This window comes from Otolemur garnettii, unplaced genomic scaffold, assembly GCF_000181295.1.
Source record: "Otolemur garnettii isolate 467f Iridium unplaced genomic scaffold, OtoGar3 scaffold00127, whole genome shotgun sequence".
Lineage (NCBI taxonomy): Eukaryota > Metazoa > Chordata > Mammalia > Primates > Galagidae > Otolemur > Otolemur garnettii.
In genome coordinates this window covers 5,933,796-5,939,533 of record NW_003852522.1, presented here as the reverse complement: position 1 = coordinate 5,939,533, position 5,738 = coordinate 5,933,796, and the positions used below count along the sequence as shown (strand labels likewise).

General features: G+C 37.2%; 1 protein-coding gene across 1 annotated transcript in view; it reads right to left on the bottom strand.

Annotated features, from left to right (window-relative positions):
- The window catches only part of LOC111727852 (adhesion G protein-coupled receptor E4-like), a 156,096-nt gene that overhangs the window by 11,501 nt on the left and 138,857 nt on the right, over positions 1-5,738 (bottom strand). The gene's annotated exons all lie outside the window — the stretch shown is intronic.

Below are 5,738 nucleotides of genomic sequence, written 5' to 3'. Positions count from 1 at the left end.
CAGGATCTCAATTCTGGTTCAACATACATAAATCTATAATCATAATTTGTCACATAAACAAATTAAAAACAAAGACCATATGATACTCTCAATTGATGCAGAAAAAGCTTTTGATAATATCCAGCATCGCTTTATGATCAGAATACTTAAGAAAATTGGCATAGAAGGTACATTTCTCAAATTGATAGAGGCCATCTACAGTAAACCCACAGCCAATATTGTATTGAATGAAGCTAAATTGAAATCATTTCCACTCAGATCAGGAACCAGGCAAGCTTGTCCATTGTCTCCATTGCTCTTTAACACTGTAATGGAATTTTTAGCCATCACAGTTAGGGAATAAAAGGCAATCAAGGGTATTCACATAGGATAAGAAGAGATCAAACTTTCACTCTTCACAGATATGATTGTATACCTGGAAAACACCAGGGATTCTACTAAAAAACTTTTCGAAGTAATGAAGGAATATAGTCGTGTCTCAGGTTACAAAACCAACACCCCAAAGTTGGTAGCCTTTATATAAACCAACAATAATCAAGCTGAAAAAATAGTCAAGAACTCTATTCCATTTACAGTAGTGCCAAAGAAGATGAAATATTTGGAAGTTTACTAACAAAGGACATGAAAGATCTCTATAAAGAGAACTATGAAACTCTAAGAAAAGAAATAGTTACCTTTTTTGTGTATCTGGGAACATTTAAAGTATACTCTTTTAGCAAATTCAGGCATAGAAGAAATTATTCGTTAAAATTTTTATTTTCAATTATCTATAATTAATAGATAAAAATTATATATTTATGATATACAATGTAAAGTTTTGATGTATATATAATATACATACACATTTTGGAATAATTACATCTAGCTAAGTAACATATTCATTACCTCACATACTGATTTTTTATTTAATTTTATTTTATCAAGTCATATACACATAGACCATGTATACATTAATGCATATATGGGATACAATGTGCTTATTTTATATACAATTTGAAATGCTTAGATCAAATTAGTTAATATAAGGTTTCACCTCATTTAATTAATTGTTGTGTAAGACATTTATATTCTATACTTAGTAGATATGACATCTACCCTTGCAATGGTGTGGTCCCATCATTTACCCTCCCTCCAACAAACTTTCCCCCTCCCCTCCCATCCTCCTCCTCTTCCCGCCTATGTCCTGGGCTACAGTTGTGATTTATCTTTCATATATGAAAGTGCGAATGATTATAAGTTGGTTTCATAAAAGTTCTGATCACATTGGATACTTTTTCTTCCATTCTTGAGATACTTTACTAAGAATAATATGTTCCAGCTCCATCCATTTTACCATAAAGGAGGTAAAAATCTTCATCTTTTTTTAAGGCTGCATAGTATTCACAATAGGTATACATACCACAATTTATTAATCCATTCATGGGTTAATGACACTTGGGCTTCTTCCAAGACTTGGCAATTATAAATTGAGCTGCAAGGAACAATCTGGTGCAAATATCTTTGTTACATACCAATTTTTGGTCTTTTGGATATACACCTAGTAAAGAAATTGCAGGGTCAAATGGCAGGTCTACTTTTAGATCCCTGAGTGTTCTCCAAACTTCTTTCCAAAAGGAATCTATTAGCTTGCATTCCCATAAACAGTGCAGAAGTGTTCCCTTTTTTCCACATCCACACCAACATCTGTAGTTTTGGGGATTTTGTGAAGTGGGCTATTCTTACTGGTGTTAGATGATATCTCAAAGTGGTTTGGGTTTGCATTTCTCTGATGATGAAAGATGATGAGCATTTTTTTCATGTGTCTGTAGGCCATGTGCTTGTCTTCTTCAGTGAAGATTCTTTTCAAGTAGTCTCTTGCCCACAATGAAATGGGATCATTTGTTCTTTTCTTAATAAGTTTGAGTTCTCTGTGGATTCTGGTTATCAAACCTATGTCAGAAACATAACCTGAAAATATCCTCTCCCATTTTGAGGGCTGTCTGCTTCCTTTGCTTACTGTGTTCTTGGCTGTGCAGAAGCCTTTTAGCTTTATCAGGTCCCAGAAATGTATTTTTGGTATTGTTTCAATTGCCCAGGGGGTTCCTCCTCATAAAGAATTCTCCCAGGCCAATTTCTTCAAGTGTTTCTCCTGAACTCTCTCCAAGAATTTTTGTAGTTTAATCTCTTAAGTTTAAATCTTTTATCCAGTGAGAATCAATTTTTGTTAATGAAAGGTGAAAGGTGTGGATCTAGTTTCAGTCTTCTACAAGTCGCCAGCCAGTTCACCCAGCACCATTTGTTAAATAGGGAGTTTTTCCCCCAACTTATATTTTTGATGGGCATATCAAAGATCTAATGACAATAAGTGCCTGGGTTCATCTGTTGCTTCTCTATTTTGTTCCATATATCCACCTCTCTATTTTTGTGCCAGTACCATGCTATTTGGATCACTGTAGATTTATAGTATAGTCTGAAGTCTGGTACCGTGATTACTCTTGATTTGTTTTTCTTTCTGAGTAATGTCTTGGCAATTAGAGGTTTTTTTCTGATTCCATTAAAAAGAAGTACTAATTTTTCCAGATCTTTAAAGAATGACAGAGATGCTTTAACAGGGATTGCATTAAATTTTCATATTGCTTTGGGAAGTATAGACATTTTAACAATGTTGTTTCTTCCCAGCCATGAGGATAGTATGTTTTTCCATTTGATAACATCTTCAGCTATTTCTTTTCTTGTTGGGTCTTTTCCTTTTATTGGCAAATTTAAAAAATAAATATAACTAAATAAATAAAAAGGGATGTCACTTCAACAAGATCATACACAAGTAGGATGACCAGTTGAATTCAAGTGTAGAGGAGAGGGGAGGGGCAAGATGGCCAACAGAAGCCAGACTCCGACAGAAGCTCCTGTCTAGAGGGAAGGATAATGTCCAGAAAATACCCAATAAAGTTGAAGATTGGGAGCCCAACCATAGAGAAGAGTGAAATCTGCAGGACACCTATCCTGAGGCAAGTTGAGACTCCAAGAAAGCAATCTACAGGTACAATAATACATCCCAAAGGAGGAGTGTCTCTCCCCTCCCTCAAGAAAGTTGTGTTTTTCTCTTTGTTTTCTCTTTGTCTGCTCCTGTAAGTTTTCTACAAGCAAGTGGTGAACTGAGAACCTATTATCTCACCCCACGTGGGAGAGCTACAGGAAGGTGGGTCTACTCCCCTAGAGGGATCCTGCTGAGATTCTTAACACTCTCTCACCAGGCAGAAAAACTGAAGAAACATTTTCACTGCCATTTTTAATTTCCAGTCCACCCTTTCCCTCCGCCTACAGAGATAGTGAGGTGGGGCCTAAAAGCAGTGTCCTCTACCCATGCCAGACCAAACACCCAGTCCCAGCCCTGCTGCTGGAGACCTGATAGAGCTGTGTGTGCACTGGGCAGGCCCAGAACTGCCTGCTAGAGCCACGCATGTCCTGTGGGTGGCAGTCAAATTCCTCGCTTCAGCTGTCCGCACTGGGCAGGCCCAGAATTGTCAGACCCTTGTGCTCCCGGCATCCCTGGCCCATGGCCCAAGAACTATAAGAGGATAGTCAGTTGAGAGGGAACCACACTAGAACAGCAGTACCCTGAGGCAAAGAGCAGCAGATGTAGCAGTGGGAACAATAAGGCTCACACTCCTGAGGCTCTTCCAGACTGAAATGCTCTGCCTCTTGGGGCAGCCAGAGGATGTTAGCATCTTTCTGGTGGCAGCCACTGACTGAACAGTTCTGATACGACTCCAAACAGTATAAACTCAGTATGGGATGGAATCAGCAGGAAAACTCTGGTTACTTGAACAACCAGAGTATCTCAATTCCCCCAAAGATGGATGGGGCAGATGCAATTGAAGATACCAGCCATAAACAGATGGCTGAGATGTAAGAATTCAAGTTCAGAAACTGGATGGCAAATAAGTTCAACAGAATGGAGGAAAGGAGGGAATTAGAATTTCAAATTATTCAAAAGTTGTCTCAAGAATTCAATGGTTGCAAAGACAAAATGACCAAAGATTATGACACATTGAGGCAAGAGCTTGCAGCCCTCAGAGACCTGAAAAATACCATACAATCCTTTGGTAACAGAATGGAGCAGGCAGAAGAAAGGATCTCTGACATTGAAGACAAAGCTTTTGAATGTACCCAAGCACTCAAAGATGAAGATAAATGGAGAGCAAAAATGGATCTTTCTCTCAGAGAACTCTGGGATAATTCAAAGAAAACTAATATTCACATTATAGGAATCCCTGAAGGCAACAAAGTTGCTTCACAAAACACAGAGGCTCTTCTCCATGAAATTATGAAAGACAACTTTCCAGACATGCTAAGAGATTCTGAAATTCAGATAACAGACAGTTTGAGAACCCCAGCATGACTCAGTCTGAACAAGACATCTCCCAGGCACAGCATAATTAATTTCACTAAAGTTAATATGAAAGAGAAAATTTTGAAAGTAGCTAGACATAAGAAAACCATAACCTACAAGAATATTAGAATGACTGCAGATCACTCTCCTGACTTCTTTCAGGCTAGAAGAGGGTGGTCATTGACTTTTAATCTCCTAAAACAAAATAACTTTCAACCCAGGATCCTGTATCCAGCTAAACTGAGTTTCATTTATGATAGAGAAATTAAATACTTTAATGACATTCACATGTCGAATAAATTTGCCATAACTAAACCAGCTCTCCAGGATATTCTCAAACCTATCCTCCATAATGACGAGCACAATCCTCCACCTCATAAACAAACTCACTCAGAAAGTTTTGATCAAATTCCAACTTCCACAATGGCAAAAGGATTAAAAATGTCCACTGGACTTTTGAAAAATTTGACACCCAAAATTTTACCAGGCTTATCAATATTCTAAATCAATGTGAATGGCAATTTAGCCCTCTAAAGAGGCACGGGTTGGCTGGCTGGATACAAAAACTCAGGCCAGATATCTGCTGCATACAAGAATCTCATTTACCTTAAAAGACAAATATAGACTCAGAGTGAAGGGATGGTCATTTATATTCCAGGCAAATGGAAAGCAGAAAAAAGTAGGTGTTGCAGTATTATTTGCAGATATAATAGGCTTTAAACCAACAAAAATAAGCAAGGATAAGGATGGACACTTTATATTTGTTAAGGGTAATACTCAATAAGATGAGATTTCAATGATCAATATTTATGCACCCAACCAGAATGTACCTCAATTTATAAGAGATATTCTAATAGGCATGAACAACTTGATTTCTTCCAACTCCATCATAATGGAGATTTTAATACTCCTCTGGCAGTGTTGGATAGATCCTCCAACAAGAAGCTTAGCAAAGAAATTTTAGAATTAAACTTAACCATTCAGCATTTGGATTTAACTGACATCTACAGAACGTTTCATCCTAACAAAATTGAATACACATTTTTCTCATCAGCTCATGGAACATATTCCAAAATCGCCCACATCTTAAGTCACAAGTCTAATCTCAGTAAATTTAAAAGAATAAAAATTATTCCATGCATCTTTTCAGACCATCATGGAATAAAAGTTGAACTCAGTAACAGGAACCTGCAGACTCATACAAAAACATTAAAGCTAAATAACCTTATGCTGAATGATAGGCGGGTCAGAGATAAGATCAAGAAGTAAATTACCAAATTTTTAGAACAAAACGATAATGAAGACACAGGTTACTCAAACTTACTAACAAAAGAAAAACAAGAGATCCCATTGCAAGGTGGGCAAA